This window comes from Schistocerca gregaria, chromosome 4, assembly GCF_023897955.1.
Source record: "Schistocerca gregaria isolate iqSchGreg1 chromosome 4, iqSchGreg1.2, whole genome shotgun sequence".
Taxonomy (NCBI): domain Eukaryota; kingdom Metazoa; phylum Arthropoda; class Insecta; order Orthoptera; family Acrididae; genus Schistocerca; species Schistocerca gregaria.
In genome coordinates, this window is record NC_064923.1 from 519,135,435 (window position 1) to 519,152,624 (window position 17,190).

The 17,190-nt window shown below is 41.5% G+C and overlaps 1 protein-coding gene across 1 annotated transcript in view; it reads left to right on the plus strand.

Annotated features, from left to right (window-relative positions):
• Positions 1-558: 558 nt before the first annotated feature.
• The window catches only part of LOC126267975 (uncharacterized), a 35,149-nt gene continuing 18,517 nt past the window's right edge, over positions 559-17,190 (plus strand). The window contains exon 1 of the mRNA XM_049973322.1: positions 559-700. The gene's annotated coding sequence lies outside the window, so the exon portion shown is untranslated. The remainder of the gene's footprint in view (positions 701-17,190) is intronic.

Here is a 17,190-nt window from a genome sequence, read left to right on the forward strand (position 1 = left end):
TCCAACTGCCCAACACTATACAAGCTAATATTCCAACAATGAGTCCAACCAGCCACAGACTGCACACAGCACAGTCATGATTTTCATACAGAGCGCTACGTGGCGTTACCAACATAAAACCTAAACAGCCTACTTACACCGGTAATAATAGTCGAATGACAGCTTCTCATAGTTTGGATTTCAATGTTCTTGTGATTAGTAGGTTGTTCTTATTCTAGGCATATTCTGAACGCATATGACAGTTTGAAGAGTGAAACATCCCATGTAAGGTATGTTTATTGATGAATGACATATGCTACGAGCAGTCGTGTGAAAGAAAGACACTTCTTGACAGGCTGGAAGTGAAAAGCGAACGACGCATACCTCAGTTAAGAAAAAAAAAAAATACGAAAAAGGGGAAGTGTAACCCATTACAGAATAGCGTTCCGCCAAGATGGGGGTTCCGTGTCCCGGGGGACGAAGGCACGTTCGGCAAAGAACGCGGATACGCCCCAGCTGGTGGAGTCGCAGCTATCTGCGGCCTAACGACGCAGATAGGGAGCGAGGCTGCTCAAAACTGGAGGACGCGGCCACCTCGCCACAGTCGCTGCCGTGCTGCCGCTGCCGCTCTACTGCTCTTGCAGGTTCTGGCGTTCTGGGATTGCCGAAGCTGCTGTCTGGGTATCCTCCTGAAGCTTTCTGACTTCACATACAGCTGCCGGTAAGGAAAGCTACGAAACTGCACAGTGTCGTTTTCTATCTACATCCTTTCGTCACCTTCAGCTTCTTATAAATAATTTTATTCACGGACACGATACCTCCGGTAATACACACGTTACCTATACCATATGACTACAGCAGTCTTCTGATGTGAATACTTGTTCAAATACAAATTTCCACATCCTACATCTGCATGACTACTCTACATTTCACACTGCCTGGCAGAGGATTCATCGAACCACCTTCAGACTATTTCTCTATCGATAATTTTTATTTTGGCTGGAGCTACAGTCGTGGTAAATTTTTTGAATAATACTGCCGTCATTTGACTGCAGTAATTTTTATTCTGTTGTTTTGCGATACAAATTTTGGCCACAAAAACTTATTTATATGTCAAGAAATATCAGACTGGTATGGAACACAAATCCTTGGCAGAAAAGCATACCTGGTCAAATAGTCCAGATCTGACATTAGTAAAAGTGAGAGCATCTCAAGAGCTGCTAAATATGTTGCAGACGTTCGATTTTGGACCCTATAGCTCAGCTGTTACAAGAAACTGCTAACCAATAAACAGGTATGCACTACACTATTGTGTCTGAACGTCAAATATACTTGTTTATTAGTTAGCAGTTTCATTTAACAGCTCAACTATAGGGTCCAGAAATAAAAGTGTGCAACATACTTAGGAGTTTCAGAAGTGTTCTCACTTTTACTAATGACAGATCTGGCCTTTATTTTGTCAATGACTTGTATTTCATATCAGTCTGATATTGTTTTGGCGTATGAATAAGTTTTTGTACTTGATATTGGACTAAGGACGAAATATGGATCACATAACAATAAAATAGAAATTATTACAGTCAAATGGAGGCAGTATAATTCAAAAGATATTTCGCCATCGTTCCAGTCTTTAACGACGCACGAGAAAAATGAACGCTTAAATCATCGGGTAAGAGCTCTGATCTCTTATTTTATTACAATGATCGTTTCTCCCTATGTAGATGGTTGCCAAAAAGAAATATTTTAGTACTCAAAGAGAAAATTAGGTGGTTGTTATTTCGTGAAAGTATACCGCCACAAAGAAAAACGCCCTTTTTTAATTATTGCCATCCAAACTCGCTTGTCATATCCGTGCCACACTATCCCCTATGTCGCGATAGTTCAAAACGAGCTGCCCTTCTTTGAATTTGTTCGACGTTCTCCGTCAATTCTATTTGGTGAGGATGTGATAAAGCATGGCAATACTTTAGCAAATGACGCAGAAGCGTAGTGTGGGCAGTCTCTCTAGCAAACTTGTTGAGTCTTCTAAATGTTCTACTAATAAGAGGCAGTCTTTAGTTTGTGTTCCCGCAACACTACTCATGTAATAGTTGTAAGTAACTCTATTTCCTAGGCATTTACGAGGGTTGGAACTTCAATAGTGGCAACTATTTATTTACAGCTCGTACAAAATAGATACGTGTTTCAAAGTTTTACTGACCTTCAAAGTAGTCACCAGCAATGTGTATAACCCGTTGCCAGCGATGTGGAAGTCATAGGATACTCTTAGCCGTGCCACTTGTGTTGACAGTCGAGCGGCGCGGACTATTGCCCGACGAATTTGGAGCAGTTCTCAAATGAATGCCGTGAAGTGTTTCCTTCAGTTTAGGAATCGATTTGAACTTACAGGGCTTAAGTCAGGGGAGTTCAGTAGGTGGTATAGCACTTAGCAGCCGCATCAGTGAAACATATGAGTAAGAGCTTGCTCTGTACGTGCTTGAGCATTGTCCTGCAAAATTATGATCAGATCCTGCAGAAAGTGTCATCATTCTGTCTCTAAGCTGTTCATTTTTGGAACACGACCTACGACCTGCTTAGAGACGGAAATGATGACACTTTCTGCAGGACCTGATCATCATTTTGCAGGACAATGCTCAAGCACGTACAGTGCAAGCTGTTACTCATTTGTTTCACTGATGCGACTGCTAAGTGCTATACCACCTACTGAACCCCCCTGACTTAAGTCCTCGTGAGCTCAATTCGATTTCTAAACTGAACGAAACGCTTCACGGCATTCGCCTCAGAACTGCTACAAATTCGTCGGACAATAGACCGCGCCGCTGGAACTGTCAACACAACTGGCACTGCTAAGAATATCCTACGACTTCCACATCGCTGGCAACGGATTATACAGAATGCTGGTCACTACTCTGAAGGTCAGTAAAACTTTGAAACACGTATCTATTTTGTACGACCTGTAAATAAATAGTTGCCACTATTAAAGTTCCAACCCTCGTAGTTGAATTGACAGGCTTTGGATTTGTTTGATTCATTGTGTAACCGAAATTTAACGGATTTCTTTTAGTACTTATGTGGATGACCTCACATTTATTCTTAGGTAAATTGCCACTTTTAGCACCATACATATATCGCGTCCAAGTCATTGTGCAATTGGTTTTGATCTTGTGAAAATTTTACTAGACGCTAAAGGACTACATCAGCTGCAGACAGTTTAATAGGACTGCTCGCAGACTAATTGAGACTCACCACTTCGACGTTAGGAAATAGCGTAGTTTGTTAGCAGCTCGTCACGTTTGACATAAACTGTTGTAGCAGTTAGGGGGTTGGATTCTTTGGGGAAGGAGACCAAACAGCGAGATCATCGGTCTCATCGGATCAGGGAAGGACGGGAAAGGAAGTCGGCCGTGCCCTTTCAAAGGAACCATCCCGGCATTTGCCTGGAGCGATTTAGGGAAATCACGGAAAACCTAAATCAGGATGGCCCGACGCGAGATTGAACCGTCGTCCTCCCGAATGCGAGTCCAGTGTCTAACCACTGCTTCACCTCGCTCGGTAGCAGCTTGACCATTTCATTTGATGTAACAATCTAACTTAGATGAGACGAGTTGTTAACGAACGATTGTGGAGTGTGCTGTTTCTTAATGTTTAAATGCCGAAACGCTCTGGGACACCTTTCCCACATCAGGACATGATTACAGTCATCCGAAACCAGTAACGTATGTTTCGTTTAGTGCGATCTTTACGTTGTATAAAATTATTTAGCTGTTGTATGAAACACACAACTTTCATCTCCACTATACTTTTTTTATTGCAGTCTATAGACAACTTTGAATTAGTACTGTTTCTGTTTTTTGTTATTTCTAAATAAAAGATTATGGTTTGTTCTTGTAAGGGATGTTCATCGCGTATTTGTCATCTGCAAACATGTCTCTCAGTGCTCTCCTTTTGTTTACTGTTCCAGAACTGTACCGATTACTGCACTAGCAATGTATTTTAAAATATTCTGAGACAGTTTCATTTGTTTTATCATTTGAAAATAACACCACTCAGTCCATCTTTTTTGCCGTTAGAAATTACTTATCAGAGTGTGTTGTAGTGTGTGGTTCTTCAGCTTCTCCGTGTGCACTTCATGATCAAACAGTTCACTGGTGAACGGTCCGATGTCAGTGCCCAACAAGCACAATATTTCGGCAATCAAGTACGCTAATGATGTCGACGCGGTCCACCCTGCTCACTCCCTGAGATTTGCTGTTTCGATGCGATGTGTGTCGATGTGTGCCATCTGATAAGGAATATGGGTCCAAAAAGAATAAGATTCTCTTCCTTTATTGCGGACTTGGCTAATCGAGTGAACCGCAGGCCCAGAGTTGCTGTGCCTAGCTATCTGGCACACAACGGTCTTCCTACATTAGTTCCGCATCTGCTGTAACATTGTTATTATTTGTGAATGGAGAATACTAACCGGGACGCGCTGGATTCTCGAGATATAAGTTGGTCGTGCGAAAAGCGCCAAGCATTTGGAATTACAGCGTGATGTCAGCGAGAGTCTTTAAGTATTAGACATATTTCAAATGGTTCAAATGGCTCTGAGCAGTATGGGACTTATCATCTGTGGTCATCAGTCCCCTAGAACTTAGAACTACTTAAACCTAACTAACCTAAGGACATCACACAACACCCAGTCATCACGAGACATATTTCCTAGAACAAAAGAATCACTGACAACTTTCATAAAAATTATTAACCAGTCTTCTATGTGCATCCGCAGAGACGGATTGGAACTTGTCAAGTGGATTCACTTTCAAACTTTTCTGGCGTTCTCATAAAAAAGGGAGGATATGGAATTCTGTGTTTTCAAAAGCAGAATATCTGCAAAATTTGTCACACTTCGTGTTACACACTTCTAGAGGCTGTAGATCTTGCTAGATCAAGTTTTATATACGAACCCATGTCCAGAAACGTCATCCAACTACGCCTGAGCGTCAAAGTCATAAGCATCCATGTTTGTTAATGTAAGTATGTACATACAGGGTGATTCCGTGATGACGTTACGAACATTCTAGGTTGTGGAGAAGTATAAATGTATCAATTTGAGGTAAGGATTGTACTGAAAACGAACGAGTCGAAAGTTACAAGCGAAAACCGTTCTGATACCTCTACTAAGGGAATACATGTACTGATGCCGTTGTTGCTAAGAGTGTAGGGCAGCTACTTTCAGAAAAGGTAGTGTGGACCAAAACAAGAAAAAAATGTCCAATAAACATGGGTTCTAAAATGCATACCTGACAAGCTATCAGCACTTGTTCATCTTCACTACTGTGAAACACTTCCATCGATCAAGTGCTCCTAGCGCCCATGCTACCACCTCTGAAAGTTGCCTATCCTACAATCTTAGCAAGAGTAGTACCAGTACATGTATCCCACTGTCAGAGGTATCAGAACGGTTTTCGCTTATAACTTTCGACTCGTTCGTTTCCGGTACAGGGGCCCTTTCCTCAAACTGATACAGTTATCCTTCTCCATATCCTAGAAAGTTTGTGACATCATCACGGAATTACCCTGTATATACATAAACTTACAGACACCGGCCCCTGTAACTTTGACGTCCTGTAGCGTTGTTGGATGGCGTTTCTGAACATGGGTTTCTATGTAAAACTTGATGTACTAAGTCCCCTCTATAGCCTCTATAAGTGTGTAACATGAATTGTGAAACACCCTGTACATTAGAATGTAGTGCCAACACACTAATTCTTTTAAGGATGATGTTTCCATCCTTTCACGCGGCATAAACTGAAAAGAAAACGTCATTATCTCGACTACTTGCTCGTTTTGCTGTCTAATCTCATTCCATTGTCCTAGTAAATGTTTCAAAAATTTTCTTCTCTAGTTGGTGACAAAATTGTTACATCCCTAGTTGAAGTCAAAAACTGCCCAATACATTTTGGGTCGTTGGTTGACTACTAACCTAGATTACCTATAAAATGTTGACACTGTGACCTGTAGAAAAGACCATCTCCAGCCACGGTATTAAGAAATGGCCAATGCTTACACGTTACACTACCACATTAAAAACCGTGTTCATTTAATCAGCTGTACGTACGCACACTGTAATCATGTATTTATTGTTATTTGGAAAGAAATGTCTGGATAAAAAAGATAGGGTTTAGATCATAACTTTGCAGAAATGAATAAATACCCAAATTCTGTCAAGAAGAAGATAGTGAACCCAGAGTGCTATTAAATACTGAACACAGAGCAGAGACAATTTACGTTGAAATGACAGTCGTCCTTGGGATACATCCTAACATCATATCGGGCCTCCTTTTGCCCAGATTGGTGCAGCGACTCGGTGCGGCCTGGACTCAACAAGTCGTTGGAAGTCCCGTGCAGAAATATTGAGCCTTGTTGCCCCGTAGCCTTCCATAATTGCCAAATTGTTGCCGGTGGAGGATTTTGTCCACGAACGACCTCTCTATTATGTTCCATAAATGTTCGACGGTGTTTATGTCGGTCCATCTGGGTGTCCAAATCTCTCACTCGAATTGTCCAGAACGTTTTTCAAACCAGAATGAGCACTTGCCCGCGAAAGGCAAAGGTCCCGAGTTCGTGTCTCGGTCCAGCACACAGTTTTAATCTGCCAGGAAGTTTCTTCAAAGCAGTTACGAATAGTTGTGGCCCGGTGACACTGCGCATTGTCATCCATTAAGATTCCATCGTTGTTTTGGAATATAAAGCCCATGAATGGCTGCAAATGGTCTCCAAATAGCCGATCGTAACCACTTCCAGTCCATTCGAACTCTGCCGTCTGCTCTTACCAACTGAAATCGGAACTCATCTGACCCGACCATGGCCTTCCAGTAGTCCGGGGTCCAACCGATATGTTTACGAGCCTGGAAGAGGAGTAGCACGCGGTGTCGTGCTGTTAGCAAAGGTATTCACGTCGTCGGTCTGCTGCCATAGCCCATTAACGCCAAATTTCACGACACTGTCCTAACTGATACATTCGTCGTACGTCCCACTCATTTCTGTGGTGTTTCACGCAGGTTTGCTTATCTTTTAGCATTGAAATCACTACGCAAACTGCCGCTGCTCTCGGTCGTTAACTAAAAACCGTAGCCCACTGCGTTATCCGTGATGAGAGGTAATAGCTGAAAGTTGGTAATCTTGACACTGTGCATCTCGGAATATTGAATTCTCTAACGGTTTCCGAAATAAAATGTCCCATGTGTCTGGCTCCAACTGCCGCTCTGAAAGTTTGTTAATTCCCGTTGTGCGCTATAATAATGTCGGAAAACTTTTCACATGAATCATCTGAATACAAATGACAGCTCCGCGAATGCACTGTCCTTTTTTATTTTGTGTATGTAATATTACTGCCATCTGTATACGGGCATATCACAATCCTTTGACTGTTGTCGCCTCAGTGTAAGAGACTTCAGTGACAGAAGTTGGTGATTTCAATGCGCGGTATGGAACGTAACCTTTCAGGTAAATAATTTTGTTTGAAATCATCTCTTATTCGGACTTTGTATATCTGAAAGCACTGTAGGAAGTGACTTAAATTACATGTAATATTGTCAGACTTGTGAAATAATCATTCTTTCACTCAGTTTTCCATTCTTCGAGAAGTTGAGAATATTTTGTAGAGACGGATAAAACGATAGAGTTATCAATCGCACTCGATTTTAATTGTAAGCAAAACGGCCAATAACGGAGTGAAAAAAACTGAACTTCTTAATATTTTGTCTATTCATGTTGATCACCAGTATAAAATATCGTAAATATCTGGAGACCTTCCAACATTACTATATGGCTATTTACAATATATACGCTACGCTAATAGAAAGAACCAACTGCAGAATTAAATCGTTTTGTGAATATGTGACTATTCTTAAAGATCTATCATAGAAAACATGTACTTTGGCATTTATTCTGGAATCTTAGGTTCCTGAAAATGATCGGATTTCATGGAAACAATTTTGAAATGGAATCAGAAACAAAAAAGAGTTAAATTACAGATGAGTAAGAGTTTGTAATTTTAAGTGAAGTAATGCAACAAATTATGGCAAAAAAATGGTTCGGATGCCTCTGAGCACTATGGGACTTAACTTCTGAGCTCATCAGTCTCCTAGAACTTAGAACTACTTAAACCCAACCAACCTAAGGACATCACACACATCCATGCCCGAGGCAGGATTCGAACCTGCGACCGTATCAGTCGCGCTGTTCCAGACTGCAGCGCCTACAACCGCTCGGCCACTCTGGGCGGCAAATATGGCAAGTAAAATTACAATCACATGCATTATTTTGGAGAATATGATTACTGTTTAAATGCTAACTTTGAATAAACTAATTATTTTTCGCTTTCTAGTAACGTTCACAGAGCATTTGCAGTAATAAAGTTTGTGTAAATATTCTTCTTCATTTTAGCAATGAAAAAAAACTTAATAAATTATCGCCACATGACAACAGTCACTGTCACTATTAAGATTAATTATGGAATCACTGATTTAATCACCCAAGAGCAATTTTGAAGTGATACAAATGAACACAACTCGAAGCTAATATTCAACAAACATTAGAAAAACACTAAGTGATTCACTGTCTACAAAACATGTTAAGTTAATGCGTTAGACGTCGAAACAATACAAATGTCAGGAGATTCTTAATTGCTGAATATTTTTTCGGGCGTCAGTTTTTTTCTCGGTTTGATTTTGTTCAATGTTTGGATAACGGTGCTAGTGTAAAATGAAACTGATGACTCATCTGAGTGCCTGAAAAATTATTTACTGTCTGCCACACCGGAAAATTGAAATATTGCTGGACTACGTTTACGCAGAACTCTGAGAATATCTCAGGATATAGTATCATCATAGCCATATAAAAGCCTCCTCCAAACATTTTCATGCGTTGTGGTCTTCAGTAACCCTCACCCGTGAATGCATTGTGTATCATATGTAAAGACGTAAACTGACAGAGATGAAAGTTCAGAACGCTAGAACTCAAAGTGTCTTAGTGAACACTGATCGACAAACAAACTGTTTGCGAGTTGACATCAAATATGCTGTTACCAGCCACGAGGGATGTTTTTGTAAACGTCATTTCAGTTTTGAAGAAACGTAATACTTAAAAAAGATCAGATTCTTTGACAGAAGTACATTTGCTTTTAAAGAACAGGTAACGCACTCCTACTCTTGCATAATCCACTAGCATATTACAACTTGCATACTCCCATATCTTTTTAAGGTGGCGTTTAAAGTGGCACATTTGTAGCGATAGAGATCTGTGCAAACTTCGCATTGTTCCAGGTGTCTTCTGATAATTTTTACATTGTTGACAAACGGTTACAACTGTCTGCTCAAGTTCTTAACTTTGTTACGCGAGGTGCTGTATACAACATTTTAAAGACGACCCAAGGGCATAGGATTTAGCTCAGGAAGTTTGGGGGTTCAACGTACTGCTCTGTCTCGACTGTGTCATTGACCGTAGCTACATCTATAGATACATCTACATAGATACTCCGCGAGCCACCGTACGGTGCGTGGCGGACGGTACGTTGTACTACTACTAGTCATTTCCTTTCCTATTCCTCTCGCAAATAGAGCGAGGGAAAATGACTATCTACATGCCTCCGCATGAGCCGTAATGCAATTTCTCGTACCTTATCTTCGTGGTCCTTACGTGCAACGCATGGTTCAAATGGTTCAAATGGCTCTGAGCACTATGGGACTCAACTGCTGTGGTCATTAGTCCCCTAGAACTTAGAACTACTTAAACCTAACTAACCTAAGGACATCACACACATCCATGCCCGAGGCAGGATTCGAACCTGCGACCGTAGCAGTCGCACGGTTCCGGACTGCGCGCCTAGAACCGCGAGACCACCGCGGCCGGCTGCAACGCGTGTTGGCGGCAGTAGAATCGTTCGGTTATCAGCTTCAAATTCCGATTCTCTAAACTCGAAAAGAACGTCGCCTTCCCTCCAGGGATTCCCGTCTCAGTTCCTGAAGCATCTATGTAACCCTTACTTGTTATTCGAACCTACCGGTAACAACTCTAGCAGCGCGCCTCTGAATTGTTTCGATTTTTTCCTTCAATCCGACCTGGTAAGACTCCCAAACACTCAAGCAGTACTCAAGAACACTGGAGTCCTATATGTGGTCTCATTTACAGGTGAACCACTCTTTCCTAAAATTCTCCCAATAAACTCAAGTCGTCCATTCGCCTTCCCTACCACATTTCTCACATGCTCATTCCACCTCGTGTCGCTTTGCAACGTTACGCCCAGATATTTAAACGACTCGACTTTGTCAATTAGGATGCTAGTAATACTGTGTCCGAACATTATTCCCACTCATCCGCATTAACGTGCATTTTTCCACATTTAGGGTTAGTTGTCATTCACCACACCAACTGCAAATGTCTAAGCTGTCTTGTGTCTTCCTACAGTCACACAACTTCGACAACTTACTGTACACCACGACATTATCAGCAAACGACCGCAGATGGCTGCTCACCCTGTTTGCCAAATCATTTATTTATATGGAGAACAACAGCGGTCCTGTCACACTTCGCCAGGGGCACTCCTGACGATACCCTTGCGTCTGATGAACATTCGCAGACGAGGACAACACACTGGGTTCTATTATTTAAGAAGTCTTCGAGTCACTCACATATCGGCAAACTTATTGCATATGCTCGTACCTTCGTTAACAGCTTGCATCGGGGTACCGTGCCAAATGCTTGCCGGAAATCTAGAAATATGGAATCTGCCTGTTGTTCTTCATCCATAGTTCGCAGTATGTCTTGTGAGAAAAGTGCAAGCTGAGTTTCGCACATATGATGCTTTTTAAAACCATGCAGTCTCAGTCTCAAGAAAATTTATAGTATTCGAACAGAGAATATGTTCAAGGATTCTGCAGCAGACAGAAGTTAGAGATATTGGTCTGTAATTTTGAGGGTCCGTTCTTTTACCCTTCTTGTGTACTGTAGTCACCTGCGCCTTTTTCCAGCCACTTTTGACTTTGTGCTGGGCGAGAGATTAACGATAAATGCAAGCTAAGTAAGGGGCTAATGCCATACTCTTTGTTAAATCGAACTGGAATTCCATCCAGACATAGTGTTTTATTTAGTTTCAAATCTTTCAGTTGTTTCTCTACACCAAGGGTGCTTATTACTATGTCGTCCAATGATCAAATGACGGTATATTTGTATGACTCTCCTGTATGAATGATTTCTTGAACATGAAATTTAAAATTTTGGCTTTCGTTTTGCTATCTTCAACAGCCACACCAGACTGGTCAGCGTTAGACCCGCTTAAAATTTTTGGAAGTTTGTGGTAAGGTCTTATGGGACCAACCGCTGAGGTCATTGATTCCTAAACTTACACCCTACTTAATCTAACTTAAACTAATTTAAGCTAACGGACCGTGACAAGACCCCCCTAGACAACGCGGCTACCCCACGCGGCAGACCCGCTTAAAGATTTTACGTAATGCCAGAGTTTCTTCGGATTCTCTGACAGATCTTTTGCTATGGTGTGACGATGGTAGTTGTTGTATGCTTCGCGCATCGATGTTTTCACGGACGCCCAACATCTACTAAACTTCGCATGTCGTCATTCGTGCGTTCGCTTTTGAACCGAGAGTGCAACAGCCTCTGCTTCCTCAGCACCCTCCGAATTTCGTTATTAAATTATGATGGTAATTTCTGTTCTTTACCCACTAACTAGGCACATAACTCTCCAAACCACGATTTACAATTATCTGCTTAAACCTTGCCCGTAATTCCTTTACATCCATTTACTGGAACTAAGTGATGCCAATCCGCTGAGTAAGTGTGACGCTAATAACTGCTCAGTTCTATCCAGCAGAAACACTCTCCTAGCTTTCTTGACTGATTTATTAACTTTCGTAATCGTAGTTGCAATAATGACATCATGACCGCTAATCCCCGTTTCTATACTGACATTGTCTATAAGGTCCGGAATATTTGTAGGTACAAGGTCTAAGATATTTGAGTGCGAGAACTTTCCTGGAGTACAATAAATTCGGGAAGTTTATTACGAATACTTCGAAATTTGCTTATAAAATTATTACAGTCGAAGTGTCTTTATTCTGAACGTCGTTTGACACTTCCCTCGCTTTGTATCGACTGACGACTGTTCATCAGAGCACCGCAAGCTACTGCCTAGCCTAAAAAACCCACATGTGCACTCCCCAAGTACTCTGGTACCCAAGTAGCTGCTTCCTTTGTGTAGTGCACCCATTGCTTATGAAGGAGAGTCCTAAAAATTCCCACACAATAACGCAGGTTTAGAAATCTGCAGCCAAGATCGTCACAGAGTCGACGAAGCCTTTCGCTGAGACGCTTCACTCGACTCCAAGCCAAAGGACCCCCATCGGTTCTGGAAACAATGCTGCAAATTGCTGACTCTGCTTGCAACCAGCGCGCGAGGCCAGCAGTCTTCACCACACCCGCCAGCCGCCTGTATGACCTTAATACTGTTGGAAATCGTCTCACAGGAAAAAAAATGCACATGTGCTCTATTATACGATTCGTCACAATGTTTTTGATCTTCATTCATTTCTATATGATACCATATTCTACGCTAAAATAAATTTCATTTATGTATCGAAACAGGGAATCATTTTCAGTTTTTTTTTTCTAACGCCACCACACAGCTACTTAACATTCACCCTTCCCAGCATATTTCATTAGAAATATGTTTGCATGACTCTGTTGTGTTTGACATTAAAACAGTTCCATTTCGCGTTGCTGTTACTGAGCCGCGCGGAGTGGCCGTGCGGTTTGAGGCGGCATGTCACGGATTGCTAGGTCCCTCCCGTCGGAGATTCGAGTCCTCCGTCAGACATGGGTGTGTGTGTTGTTCTTATTATAAGTTAGTTTAAGCAGTGTGTAAGTCAACTGATCGATGACTTAAAAACTTTGGTCCCTTAAGCATTCACACACATTTGAACTTTTTTTAATTTTTTTCTCTTGCTGGAAAAATATCAATTTTGCTTTTAGACGTTGCTGTGTAACGTAGCTTCCTCAGCTTCTCAATCTCGCCTCTAACTGAATTTGTCAATAAAGTGCAAAGCGTGGTGCGATAGCAAGCGAGAAGTAGGATCGAATCCACACGCCGAATTAGCAACAGCTAACTTCTTACATGCAGCAATGTTAGAGTGAACCTTAGCCAGTTTTCCAAACTTACCTAGATACAGATTAGGTAGATTCGCTTCCTTCGCCTCAGAAACGCAACATACTCAGAGGAAAAACACTAAAATACACAGAAAAAATTTTCACTGTTCATAGACAGATGTAAACAACCTTTCTCCTGTCATTTTTGGTTATAATAACTATGTGCCGAAGGAACTGTGTCCGCAGATAGAAGCAAAATAAAATGTGGGCCCTGCACCATATAACAGCCTAACTAAGGAAAGAAGGTAGATTAGGATTAGACGTAGTGCTGACGACTCGATCTCGGGTAGGATACGGCTAGGGGAGGAAATCGGCTGTGTCTTTCTCAAAGGATGCACGCCGGCATTCTCCGTGAAACCACGGCAAAAATTAAATAAAGACAGCCGTACAGGCATTTAAACCCACCCCTTGTAGAATGTGAGTGCATATCCTTAATCAGTGTGCCACATCGTTCGGTCATCTCATAGCCAAGATGCGAAATATGATTTCATCCATTGTAAACCTGTTCTAGCTTTTCATGTCTTTCTAATCTCTTTGCTTCGTGTGATGGAAATTTTCAACAACTTTCATTTTTACAACACGCATAGTCCACAATAGTTAAGGAACTGAGACACCAGATGTCCTCGACTAGAGACAGATCTGGTGATCGAGCAGGCCAAGACAACATGTCGACATTGTAGAGCATATTGGGTTACAACAGCGGTATGTGGGAGAGCGTTCTCCTCCTGGAAAACACCCCTTGAAATACTGTTCACGAATGGCAGCGCAAAAGGTAAAATCATGAGACTCACGTACAAATCTGCAGTCAGGGTGCGTGGGACAACCACGACAGCGCTCCTGTTATCATACGAGATCGCATCCCAGACCATAGCTCCAGGTGTAGGTCCAGTGCGTCTATCACGCACCACATGTTGGTCGCAGAGTCTCTCGACAGTGCCATGTGGCCGTCCGGAGCTCGGTCTTCTTGCGAGCACACATTCCCGTCACCACCGTTGCCAGCAATCATGTACAGTGGCTACATTCCTGCCAAGTCTTTCTGCAGTATTCCAGAAGGAACATCCAACTGCTCGTAGCCCTATTGCGAGGGTTATTCGGAAAGTAAGGAACGATCGGTTGCGAAGTGGAAACCACAGTGAAAATCTGATGAAGTTTAGCACAGGTGTGTTGGGCAGTGTCTCTAGTATGCCTGTCGATCGCGTGACGTCGTACGTTTTAGTTCTGAGCACACAAGGAGCACATAAAGATACCTAGAACAGTAGTGTCTGCCGCCAAGTAAGAGGGCCGGGTGAGAAATTTCGCCTGAAGCTATGCAGCCAACATTATATTATTGTCGTGCGTGTTCTTCTTCAAGATAATTCACAGTCGCATTCTGCAGGAGCAATGAAGATACTCCAGAATCGTTTTCAGTTGGAAATGTTTGATTACCTACAATACAGCCCGTAATTGTTTCCCTCTGAGTTTCATCTCTGCTCACATGAACCGTTGGCTATGAAGACAATATTTTGGCACAGGCAGCGAGCTGTAGGCCAGCGTAGAGAATTGGCAGAAAGCACTGGCGGCTGATGGAGATAAGTAGCTGGAAGTTGTAGCTAACTGTTACAAATAAAACAGTTTTGATTTTCACTATGGTTTCCATTTCTCGACCTACCGTTCCTTACTTTCCGAATAGCCCTCGTACATGATCTCGTTCAAGCTCAGTGAGGCGTTGAAACTAGCATCTTTGTTGCCTTAAAGCCATTCTTGACTAACACTGATTCACTACGTCCAGTCTCAAAGGTAAGTAACTCTCACGGCCATTACAGTGTGTATTTAAAGCCAACCTGTTTTGTATTTCATAGTAGCGCTACTTTCCCCATTCTTAAGCGACTGGATTTAAATTTCACCAGACATAATCTTTCAGATGTAGAAACGCGTCTTCCAACTTTTGTTTATGTAGCACAACTCGTACCTGGTACTGTGACATTTTTTCCGTCAGTGTATTATGAAAAATCAGTTACGAATTAAATACGTTCTGAAATGAAAGTACTGCAATCTAAAAAAAAATTTCCACTTTCAAGACAGTGAAAATTGTTAAGACGTTAAAGATACGCTGTTCGTTTGCATTTATATTATTTCCTTTGTTGAAAGACGTTTTCCTGTTTCAGGGTACAAGATGGTGCACAACTTAATTGCTCACTCACTGTAAAATTCTGTACCTGAAGAATTAACAGTATATTCCAAATACCTTTAACATATTACAGAGGACTTAAATGTGCAAAGCTCGAAAAATTTGCAGATGCTGCGCAAAACACATCTTGTCTAGCAAACACAAAACTGGATGAAATGGCAGAAAACGGTTATAGCGATCTATAGTTCCCCTTCCTTCATGTGATTCTAAAATCAGTCGACTGAAGTACCCCTCTACAGTCTCCTCTAGTAGACAGTCTCATTACTAGCATGGAAATTATTACCTGATGTACTAACACACGATGTATCAGCCTTCTTTCTGTCAGTGTTATAAATTTGTTTCTATCTTCACCGATTCTGTGGAGAACCTCCTCTTTTCCCACCTTACCAATCCACTTAATTTTCAACATCCTTCTGTAGCAACACATCGCAAATGTTTTTATACTCTTCTGTTCCGGTTTTCCTAAAGTCCATATTTCACTGTCGTACAATGCTGTGTTCAAACGTTCTTTCTTAGAAATTCATTCCTCAAATTAGGGCCTACGTCTGATACTAGTAGAATTGTGTTGGCGAGGACTATTTTTTTATGTCCTCCTTGCTTCGTCCGCCACGGCATTTTTGCTTCCAAGGTAGCACAATTCCTTAAGTTTGACTACTTTCTGATCATCGGTTTTAATGTTATATTTCTTGCTATTCTCATTTCTGTTACTTCTCATTAGATTCGTCTTTCTTCGCTTCAGTCTCAATCGATATTCTGTACTCATTAGACAGCTCATTCCATTCAACAGTTCTTGTAGTTCCTCTTCATCTTCACCGAGAATAGCAATGTCATCAGCGAATCTTATCATTGATACTCTTCACCCTAAATTTTAATCCCACTGTTGAACCTATCGTTTATTTCCCTCATTGCTTCTTCGATGTATAGATTGAAAAGTAGAAAGACTGCATCCCTGTCTTACACCCTTTTTTTGAAGATCTTGCACCATTTTAAATTTTCGAGCGATTTTTCCAGGTCGACAAATACTAGGAACGTGTCTTGATTTTTCTGCAGTCTTACTTCCATTATTATCAAACGCAACTTCAGGCCTGCATGTCTGGTGCCCTTCCCTTTCCGAAAGCCAACCTAGTTACCAAAACTAAAAATCGTGCCACACATGGCATAAGCTTAAAGATGTTGCAGTTTTAATGGCCGGTACATGTACTTCATATAAGTTGTAAGGAATGGACAGTGTCTTGAAAGGAGGATATAAGATGAACATCAACAGAAGCAAAACGATAATAATGGAATATAGTCGAATTAAGTCGGGTGATGCTGAGGGAATTAGATTAGGGAATGAGACACTTAAAGTAGTAAAGGAGTTTTGCTATTTGGGGAGCAAAATAGCTGATGATGGTCGAAGTAGATAGGATATAAAATGTAGACTGGCAATGGCAAGGAAAGCGTTTCTGAAGAAGAGATATATGTTTACATCGAGTATAGATTTAAGTGTCAGGAAGTCGTTTCTGAAAGTATTTGTATGGAGTGTAGCATTGTATGGAAGTGAAAGATGGACGATAAATAGTTTGGACAAGAAGAGAATAGAAGCTTCCGAAATGTGATGCTACAGAACAATGCTGAAGATTATATGGATAGATCACATAACTAATAAGGAGGTATTGAATATAATTGGGGAGAAGAGGAGTTTGTGGCACTACTTGACAAGTAGAAGGGATCGGTTGGTAGGACATGTTCTGAGGCATCAAGGGATCACAAATTTAGCATTGGAGGGCAGTGTAAAGGGTAAAAATCGTAGAGGGAGACCAAGAGATGAATACACTAAGCAGATTCAGAAGGATGTAGGT